Here is an 11,484-nt window from a genome sequence, read left to right as displayed (position 1 = left end):
GCAGTTTCAACATCTACATGGTTAACCATATATTGGTTTTTAGCCGCCCATACTAAAGCTGCTCTTAAAGTAGTTGCCCTCAGACTGGGTGAAAACACCTCGTCATAATCCTCAGTAGTTTGGGCAAAACCTTGTGCAACCAAACGTGCCTTATGGGTTATGGTCCCATCTACACCCTTCTTTATTTTGTATATCCATTTGCAACCTATAGCTTGCTCACCAGGTGGCAGTTTTGCTTTCTCATAGACCTTAAGATCCTGCAAAGACTTCAACTCCCTGTTCATTGCAGCTTTCCATGATGCCTGTTCCTTTTCAGGATACATCCTGATCTCATCATAGTTAGAAGGCTCTAAACTAACTTGACATATTACACTGGCTTCATAGCGATCAGGTGGACATCTGATGTGCGTTGAACGCCAAGGAATTACAGGGCTTTGAATTTCTGACTCCTTTCCTTCCTGATTCATTTTTTATCTCCCCTATCTCCTCTTCATCTTTTATATTTACAGGAGATATATTATCATTACTAGTTACATTATCAGAGGAGTCCTCAAACACTAGAGGATCAGTATTAACAGTTTCTTGCTCTAACCCACAGGTCGGCAACCCGCGGCTCCAGTCGCCCGGTGCACGTGCACCTCTTTGAACGGGCAGTGGTGCGCGCGCACCTCTCCAAATGGAGAGTGGCACTGCCCGTTCCGAGAGGTGCGCATGCAGCTTTCCGAAGGGCAGAGGTGCGCGTGCACCTCTCCAAGCTGCCGCCGTCCCGTCCAGAGACCTGCCGCGTTCGTCAAACATGGACGAACGCGGCAGCTGTGCAAACGGGATGGCGGTGTTTTGGAGAGTGCGCGCGCACCTCTCCCAAGCCGCCACCGTCCGGAGACCTGCCGCGTTCGTCAAACACTGACGAACATGGCAGCTGTGCAAACGGGATGGCGGCGGTTTGGAGAGTGCGCGCGCACCACTCCAAGCCGCCGCCATCCCATCCGGAGACCTGCCGCGTTTGTCAAACATTGACAAAAACGGCAGCTGTGCAAACAGGATGGCGGCGGTTTGGAGAGTGCGCGTGCACCTCTCCCAAGCCGCCGCTGTCCGGAGACCTGCCGACGTACGGCGGCGGCTTGGGAGAGGTGCGCACGCACTCTCCAAACTGCCGCCATCCCATCCGGAGACCTGCCGCGTTCGTCAAACATTGACAAACACGGCAGCTGTGCAAACGGGATGGCGGCGGTTTGGAGAGTGCGCGCGCACCTCTCCAAGCCGCCATCCCGTCCGGAGACCTGCTGCGTTCGTCATTGACGAACACGGCAGCTGTGCAAACGGGATGGCAGCGGTTTGGAGAGTGCGCGCGCACCTCTCCCAAGCCGCCGCCGTCTGGAGACCTGCCGACAGACGGCGGCGGCTTGGGAGAGGTGCGCGCGCACTCTTCTAACCGCCATCCCGTTTGCACAGCTGCCGCGTTCGTCAATGTTTGACAAACGCGGCAGGTCTCCGGATGGCGGCGGCTTGGGAGAGGTGCGCACGCACTCTCCAAACCACCGCCATCCCGTTTGCACAGCTGCCGCATTCGTCCATGTTTGACGAACGCGGCAGGTCTCCGGACAGCAGCGGCTTGGGAGAGGTGTGCGCGCACTCTCCAAACCACCGCCATCCCGTTTGCACAGCTCCCACGTTCGTCCATGTTTGACGAACGCGGCAGGTCTCCGAACGGGACGGCAAGCACCTCTCCAAAGGGGAGACCCGTCGCCGCGCAGGTGCCTCCTATTTTGCGCATGCGCAAAATGTTTTTTGTGCATGCGTGTGAGTGGACGCACGCGCACGCTTTTTGCGGCTCCCACTTTTTTGTTTGTGTGATGGAACCGGTTCTGAGTGGCTCTTTTCCTTTTTCCGATTGCCGACCCCTGCTCTAACCTATCCCAACCAACGTGCTCAACGAATTTGGCACTTACACTTTTATATACATTAGTTGTGCCTTGTTCCCAGAAACGATAGGATCTGTGGTTAGCTTCGTAACCTACGAAGTATAATTGCCTAGCCCTGTGTTGGCCTTTACTTCTGAGTTGTGCAGGAATGTGGACCCAAGCTGGGGTGCCAAAAGTGTGCAGGTAATCAAGGTTTGGTTTTTTACCATGCCATATTGTGTATGGTATTTTACCAGTAGAAGTATTAACAACTATATTCAGAACATGGTTTGCACATTTTGCTGCCTCTGTTAACCCAGAATCTTTTAACATGGTTCTCATCATGGCTTGTAATGTTTGTCCACGTCTCTCAACAAATGCATTATGTTGAGGCCTATAAGGGGCTGAACGTTTATCCTCAATGCCAGCTGATTCTAACATATCAACAAAGCGCTTGTTTGTAAATTCAGTGCCATTATCGGTAATTATGCACTGAACCTTTCTCTTTCTTTTCCTCGCGACAAACTTCAGCCAGTTTGAAAATTGTTGGAAAGTGTCTGCCTTTGACTTAAGCAGATAACAAAAACCATATCGAGAGTAATGGTCCAGTATACTCAAAATATAACAAGATCCTCCTAAACTTGGTTTCATGGGTCCAATTAAATCTGCAAACACAACTTCCAAAGGAACAGTTGTTTTGAAGCCGTTTAACCTGTTTGCAGGAGTTGCCTTACTCTTTTCCTGATTACAGGCATTGCAATTCAAATACTTACTACATGGCTTCAGTTTAATTCCTTCTACTAACTCAACTGTTTTACATAGTGAGTTAAAGTTCACATGCCCTAACCGCCTATGCAATAAATGTATACATTCATCATGTGGCTTCTTGCTCTCACATATTGAGTTAGCTTTTACTGTACTAACCTGGTTACTTGTGAGAACGAATAAACCATTTTTCAAATTAGCAGTTACACAGATTCCATTCCTCTCAATAGTGCATTGCTCCCCTCTGAATGTTACCACAAACCCAACTTTAACCAATTCCCTTACAGATAACAGGTTGAATCTTAATTTAGGTATATATAACATAGGTAACTGTTCATCAATGCATGGACAATAGGAATTACCTTCACCAGAGGCCTTCATCCTCCAACCGTTGGCTAGTGAAACATATTGGTTGCTGTTTTTCATATTAATAAACCTCTTTTTCACTTTAGTAATGCATTGTGAAGCCCCACTATCAACAACCCATAATTCATTATTTCTGGATGTTGGTTCACCAGAAACAGCCAAACCAATGCTCTTCTTAGCCTTCCCACTGCTATTTACATTCTGTTTTCTTCCCTTTCTACAGAATTTGGCTATATGCCCTCTAGCCCCACAAGAATAACATTTCTTGACATTGTAAGCAGTGGTGAATGGCTGTTCCTCTTGTGGTTGTGTCTCTCTCAGCTGGTCTCTGTCACGCCTCCTTCTGGACTCTTCCAGCAGTCTCCCAGTAATGTTAGTCAAAGTCAGTTCCTCTCTGGTCAGGACTTTCAAAGAAGAAACATACCCATCATAACTCTCATCCAAAGATGACAGAATAATGTAGACCTGATGCAACTCTGAAAAAATCAGCTCCTTTTCATGAAGCTCTTGAAAAGTTGCCTTCATGTAGTTTAAATGGGTCAACATATCTCCATTCTTCTGCAGACGAGCCCTAAACAACTTATGTGTAAGGTGTATATGTGCACCCACACTGTCTCGAACATAAAGCCTTCGCAAACTGCCCCAACACCTAGCAGCAGACTCCTCACCACGAATATGGACAAGCTGCTGGTCATTCAGTGTTAGTCCAATAATGCAAAGAGCTTTCTCATTGTTTCGTTTAAAGTCGTCTATCTTCTTTGCATCCTCTTCGTTATTTGCATCCCAAGCAGTAGTATCAGGTGGGTTATTTACTACAGTCCATAGTCCTTCCTTGCGCAAAAGCAAGCAGCATTTTGTGGACCAGGAAACATAGTTTGTCCCATCCAACCGGGTTATCCAGGAGATGCCTGACAACTGTTCTTGTGCCATTTTACACCAAATAGCTAACACAAACTCAGCTAGGAATACTGTGTGTACTAACTCTCAGTACAGGCCTGGGCCCATAACCAGTGTTAAGGAATTTGTTGTGCAGAGGTCTCCTTGTGCTACCAAAGAGTTGCACAGACAAGGAAGGGTACTGAGAGCAGTAAGAGTCACACAGAAACCACAAGAGTACACTGAGTTGTAAAAACAAAAAGTAGTTTACTTTGAGGTGGTGTAAAATCAAAAATGCACAGTCAAAAATAAACAGTCCAAGTAGTAATCCAAAATACAAAGTCTTCTTACCAGTCCAGAGGTCAATACACAGTTCAGGTAACAGAGCAAAAACAGTAATAGTAGAGAGCAGTGAATTCAGAGAGAGAGAGAGAAGCTATGTTACTAGCTCCCTCTTATGGCCATGAGAACACCTACACACCCATTGGCTAATTAACATCTTAAAGACATAACATCTTGGTTAATATATTTTCAACCCAACATTGTAGGCTAACACCAAATACCTAACATTCCCTCCGCCATGTTTTACAGTGGGGATGAGTTTTTGATGTTGGTGTGCTGTGCCTTTTTTTCTCCACATAGTGTTGTGTGTTTTTCCCGAACAACTCAATTTTGGTTTCATCTGTCCACAGTATATTTTGCCAGTAGTGCTGTGGAACATCCAGGTGCTCTTTTGCAAACTTCAAACGTGCTGCAATATTTTTTTTGGACAGCAATGGCTTCCTCCATGGTGTCCTCTCATGTACTCCATTCTTGTTTAATGTTTTCCTTATTGTAGATGTGTCAACAAAAATATTAGCATGTGCCAGAGATTTCTGTAGGTCTTTAGCTGACACTCTAGGATTCTTCTTTACCTCATTAAGCATTATGCGCTGTGCTCTTGCAGTCATTTTTACAGGATGACCATGCCTAGGGAGAGTAGCAACAGTGCTAAACTTTCTCCATTTGTAGACAGTCTGTCTTACCATGGACACATGAACATCAAGGCTTTTGGAGATACTTTTGTAACTCTTTCCAGCTTCATGCAAGTCAACAATTCTTGATCGTAGGTCTTCTGAGAGCTCTTTTCTGCGAGGCATGGTTCACATCAGACAGTGCTTCTTGAGACCAGTAAACCCAAAACAGGTGTGTGTTTTTAAAGGGCAGGACAGCTGTTAGGAACACATCCAATATCATCACACTGATTGGAGTCAAGGTTGACTCACTCCTGGCTCCAATTAGCTCTTGGAGAAGTCATTAGGCTAGGGGTTCACATACTTTTTCCACCCTGCACTGTGAATGTTTGCATGTTATGTTCAATTAAAACATGACAACAGCTAATGTTTGTGTAGTATTATTTTAAGCAGACTGTGTTTTTCTATTGTTGTGACTAACATGACGTTTAGAGCGCATTTTATGGCCAATTCATGCAAAACTCCACGTAATCCCAAAGGGTTCACATACTTTTTCTTGCAACTGTAAGTCTCTTGTATCAACTACAACTGTTTCTGAGAATTTAAAACCTCACACTTTAATAAGCTCCACAAGACCTTTTCAAGGTTCATTTGGTAGGCAAAAAACAAGAATTGTCATTAAAAATGTATGGGCCCATGGAGATATGGGAGAACTAAATCTCCCTAATGTTAGGCTATATTTCTGGGCATCCCATATGGAATATCTGGCAGCAAGGTCCCAGAGAAACCAAGGGATTCAGTGGCTCCAGATTGAACAACAGGCAGCTGGCCAAATTAATCTGGCAGATCTCCCAGACAGTATAATCCTCCAACTACTCAGCCAATACAAGTCCCAAAGAAATGGATGGGGCAGCAGCACACGAAGCAGTGTTTCCAGATGTGCAGGTGCACTTAAAGTTAAAGAAATTTGATAACAGAATCCACATTAAGAAACATACAATACCTTGCAAACCACATGGTCCCGATCATGTGCAGCCTTCTTCTATAATCAAAACAGAATGGGAAGTGGAGCCCCTAGGATGAGTCCCTTTTAACTATTCTTAGGCTTACAGTTGAGTGCATTATCCAAATTTATTTCATCTGTAATAGCTCAAGACGTGTAAGACTGCAAATTATTTATAGAGATTCCACATTATAAAAACCCGGAAGGGGGAGAATGAAAGATATCTCTGACAAAATCAGTTTTTATTTTGCTGTATTCACAGGAGAAATTCACCCATTAAAAATTAACTGCTAAACAGAATTCACTATTCCCTCTGAAACCACAATTTTTATCTGACGGTGGAAAACAGGATTTACTTCTTTAAGCTCTTTAGTCTTAAAACTACTTTGCTCATACAAAATGAAAGTGGACAAAGCACTCAACTTTTTTAAATGTTAAAAAGTGTTTGAAGTCCAAAGAAAACACTTGATAAAATCAAAATTAAAAAAAAATATGGCAGATGTGAGATTAAATTCTTTACATTAATTTTATCTCTCCATGGCTATATAATAAAATACAAATATACTTAACCAAATGTCTACAACAAATACTTTTTCTATTAACATATCCTATTCTAGATCTGGGAAGTTGTAGTACTGTTGGGATCATAAATTCCATTTTATATTGATTGCATTAGAGAACTCGTGTATATTTGTGTGTGGGTACATACATGATACATAAAACCTTTTATAAATTGAAGGAATGTGTGTGGTATTTTCCCAAACACCCCAGAGAATGTAATTGGGTAGAAATGAATGATCCCATTTGCTTGCTCATATCTGTTTTTGAAATTATGCCTTGAAAGGCAGTGGACTATAATTCTAAATATTATGTTTTATTTACCTAAGTCAGGGGTGTCAAACTCACAATGTCACCTGACGTGTCCCGACGTATTGTAACTTTTTTCCATTGCCGACAATGGGGTGGGCGTGGTTTCACCATGACGCATCCAACCCACGGGCTGGCAGTTTGACACCCCTGACCTAAGTTTTTATAGTTTAACGTACTTCCTTGCCACTTGGTTTGCATTGTATTTTTACACCAAAACTGTATCGTTTTGTTGTAAAAACAAACGAATACTGGACAAAGCCATGTAATTTTTCAGGCATTAGTTCACTTATATGGAAGAAAATTTAAATGAAGTCACTGGCATTCTGATATTAACACTTTTCCATTTGTTAATAAAACAGGAATTTTGAATGTCAAAACGCTTCCTTTTATAAAATTCATGTTGAGGTCAAGCAGAATTGCACTTTTGCTTGTTTATTATATTCAGTACAAATAGTCCTTAACATATGACCACAATTGGAAGCAGAATTTCTTTTGCTAAGCAAACGGGTTAGTGCATCAAATCCGATTTTACAATTTTTTTTGACATGGTTATTAAGCAAATCACTGCGCTGCAGGAAATCATATAGCCATTAAGTGAATCCAGCTTTCCCCATTGACTTTGCTTGTCAGAAACTGGCTGGAAAGATCACAAATGGTGATCACATGACCCCGGGGCTCTGCAAGCACGTAAATATATGCCAGTTACCAAGCACCCAAATTCTGATCATGTGACCATGGGGATGCTGCAATAATAATAAGTGCGAGGACTGATCATAAATCACTTTTTCCAGTGCCATTGTAATTTCAAATGTTCTCTAAATGAACAGTTCAAAGTTGAAAACTACCTGTACTATATTTCTATTCTATACAGTATATTACCACACACTATTTTCCTGGCAAGTAATTTCAAAATCTGTTAAATAAAACAGTAAATAGTGTAGTCACAGGTGTCAATAACATTACAGCACATAAAAAAACAACATGGCGATAAAAGTAGTTGTAAAACAGACTTGGAAATTATTTTTAAATATTTCCAAGATTACATAGGAACCAAGAGAACTGTGCGATAAGTGCCAGGTGAATTTCTTTATAGAGGGCACTCCACAAAATATCCCCTGGGGTCCATTAAGGAAATCTTTCATTGTTCCTTAGTTTTATATGCTTTAAAAATAAGTCCACATGTTGGAGATTGTTGTAAGCAATTTCTATTACGTTTGCAAATGTGAGGAATTTTACTTGGTATAAACTCATATGCTTCTCTAGTGCAAAATAACCCAACACAGACTTCTATACGGTACTTTGTTTTAACATATAGGAGTCAAATCAAGATTGCAGAAAGTTGACAAAGCCAGAAGGGACCATTTTCCATTTCCATTCCATTCCATTTTGTGCATTCTTTCCTGGAGTCTCAGCTGCCTCCCTCACTCCCAAAATTAAAAATACACATACATATGCTAGACACCAAGAAGCTACAAAGAACAAAAGGCAGGAGTCTAATAAACATCGAAACAAGCTTATTTAAATAGCAAATAACAAAATGCTATTTTTGCTACCTACAATTCCTAAATCCTTTTAATCTTATTAAGAAAGAGGCAATCTAACAATTTCATGTTTTGCTTTTAAACTAACAAAGCTAATTAAGCTCTTAACACAGAAATGACTCTTGCTACAAATCAGAGTTGTAAAGATAGCTCTTTGTCTGTAGGTGGCATTAACAGCCTCTAAAGATAAGCAACTCTCTTTTAAAGCTTTCATTCTTATTATAAGCTATTGTATGTGTGTGTGGGGGTGTGTGTGTTGTGTTAGTGAAGTAAGCCTTAAATATTTTTAGAAATCTGGCCAAACGTTTCAGTGTATTTGGAAAAAACAAATGCATTTTGAAAATATGTAGTACTGTTCAGATTGTCAGCATAAAAAATTTCAGTGCTAACTGAATCCATAATTCAGATTTTAAATAGAAAATATGTTGCAGGATCCAATCTGGGTCAGTCACCAGGATCAGAGGTTTAGTCTTCTGACTGCCTGGAACACGTATATTTGCCTTCATTCGTGAGAAAATACATTATTTTTTAAAAAGCAAATAAGATTTTCTTTTATAATCTAGTTGGACTTCATGGTCTAAATGTTCCTTCCAGCTCCATTTATTTTATAATTCTAAGAGTCAGATTGCCCCACTTTTTTAATCTATGTGTTATGCAACATTCTATATTAGCAAAGAACTGGGCTTGATTATTGTGGGCTGACTCAATGGCTTCATACTTAAGTACCCCATCAGTCTAAATGTGTAGGAGAGAGACTGGCAGAAACAGGAGGGAGGAGTTAAAAGAGACATTAGTTTAGAATCACTAGGTAGCTGCAAAAGAATGAATTTCAACCCTGCCCCCGAATGTCTGTTGACATTTATCTAGTTTTGTCCAGATGCAAACTGTTATTCTGAGAAGATTCCTCTGCATAGGTTTTAGCGGTAAATCAGTAAATTAGATGTTTCACATGTGGACCTGACACAATTGGCTGCTAGATTACGATCTCAACTTTGCAGTGTAAAAATTAAGCACCATGATGGTAAATGTATTTTATTGTACAAGGAAGTTTTAATTATCAAAATGAAAAAACACTATATTGAGCTAAATTAGAAACAAACTGTGTGGAAGAATATGCCCTCCCCCTCCTCCCCAGATTTTATTGGAGAACCACAACCAAATTAATCAGGCTGTAAGCAATACGTTTTAGTCTTGAAATAAATACCAGTTTGGAAAACAATACATCTGGAGTCCAGAGCTTAATAATCACACTCAAACCAAAAATATTTGTCATTGGGTGATTATATCATACACTTCGATTTACTGATATTACATATAATCAAGGGTAATTGATAATAAGTGAATGATATCATTACATTACTAAAAGAGGTTTAGATATTTCCTAAGCCTTCTTATTGTGTGGTCATTCATCAAAAAAGTGTATTTTTTAAATACACTACATAAAAATCTCCATGACAACCTATTCTGCAGATACTGCAATATTTAATGCAGAATATGGTTATACTATAGAAGAATGATAGATCTAATTTAAAATTAACTTCTAGGTAAGCACCTTAATACAATGATGTTTTAAAAATTATTATAATTTCAATATAAAATAAGGTGAAATGATTTTCTCATCTTGCTTGTATACATTAACAGTTGTCAAACATAACAGCCAAATGAGTGTTGCTCATCTGGAGGCACTATTTCCTAAAACTAGATCCTGAGAACAGCAAGTGTTACATATGAATGAATTTCCTAATATAACTTATCTACAGTCTTTCTTTCCAAAAGAAAGAGACTAATGGACTGGATGATCCAGGGCTCTAATCCAGAAGAGCACTGTTGTAACAAGCAGATAAGAATTGCAGAAAAAAAGAAATCTAGAAATTGGACAGTCTTACTGTTTTATTATCAAATAAATTCATTTTGCATGAATCAGAGGTCATTTGAGTCTTCTCTAGCCACACAGCTTTTATTTGCTTTATAAAAAAAAAGGTCTGAAACTCGTTCACAGAGAGACAAGAAATTTTTATTGAGAAAGCAAAGCCAACGTAAGTTTTTGAGACACATGTTCCTAGTCACCTGCGGTAAACTATGCCTTTACTTTAGTCAACTAGTAAAAATTGACAATGAAGTATCAAAATGATGAATAGTTCTTCCTTTTAGGATCAACTATGAAATCAGGGATGTGTTTTATAACTACAAAGATCAGAATAGGGCAAGCCATAATATTCTCTCTTACTCTCTACGGAAATAAAAGTTGGACTTGGAAAAAGTAGGATAGGAAGAATGTTGATGGCTTTGAATTTCAGTGTTGGAGAAGACTTCTGAGAATACCGTAATCAGCCAAGAAAACAAAGTAATAAACAAGAGTGTACACTTAAGACACAAATGACCTGGCTCAAATTATTCTACTTCAAACATAATATGTAAAGACCTAACTCTCTGGACAAAGCTTTAATGCTGGGAAAATTGGAAGGAAACAGAAGAAAAAGATGACCAGCAGCAGAATGGATGGGTGAAGTTATGGTGGCAATCAGTACAGCATTGGAAGACTTGAAAAACACAATTAGGGATAGATTGGCATGAAGAAAATCTACATGTTGCTAAGAGCAAATATCTGTATATTAACATAGATATGTTAACATCTATGTTAAAGCAGGCACCTGCTCCATGCTTAGCTCTTAAGTGCTATCTAACAAAATAACCTTACTACTTTTGCCTTGAAGCTAAGGTCAGAATCTAATATTTTTTGATTTTATGCATATAGCCATGTGTTCAATAATTTGAACAATAATAGATTTTTGTAAAAAAAAACATGGCAGTTGCTTTAGTTCTTAAAATGTTTATTCCAGTACAGTCCCCTAAGTTTTTATACACATTCTCAATCATTTCTAATATCATGAAGTCTCTCCTGTCCTGAACCTGGTGGAACTGTAGTGTAATCCAACTAAAGCAATGTGGATCAGAAAATGTTTGTACATGAATCTATAACCACTCTCTACTGACCAGATTCTCTTCCTAACAAATTAGAATTCTAAATTAGTCTTCCTGAAAATCATAGTTTTCTCTCCTTTGTGATAGGGAGGAAGGAACTAAGGAAGAAAGAGAGGGTGGGGTGGAGATAGGAGCATGGGAATAAGTATAATACATTTAACTCTTTTTTTACAATGATAATCCTTAAAATATCAACCTTATCTTGAATTCCAGTTTGTGAAGAAAAG

Source organism: Vipera ursinii (assembly GCF_947247035.1).
Source record: "Vipera ursinii genome assembly, chromosome: 5".
NCBI classification, from domain to species: Eukaryota; Metazoa; Chordata; class Lepidosauria; order Squamata; family Viperidae; genus Vipera; species Vipera ursinii.
Note: the sequence above shows the minus strand (reverse complement) of the source record.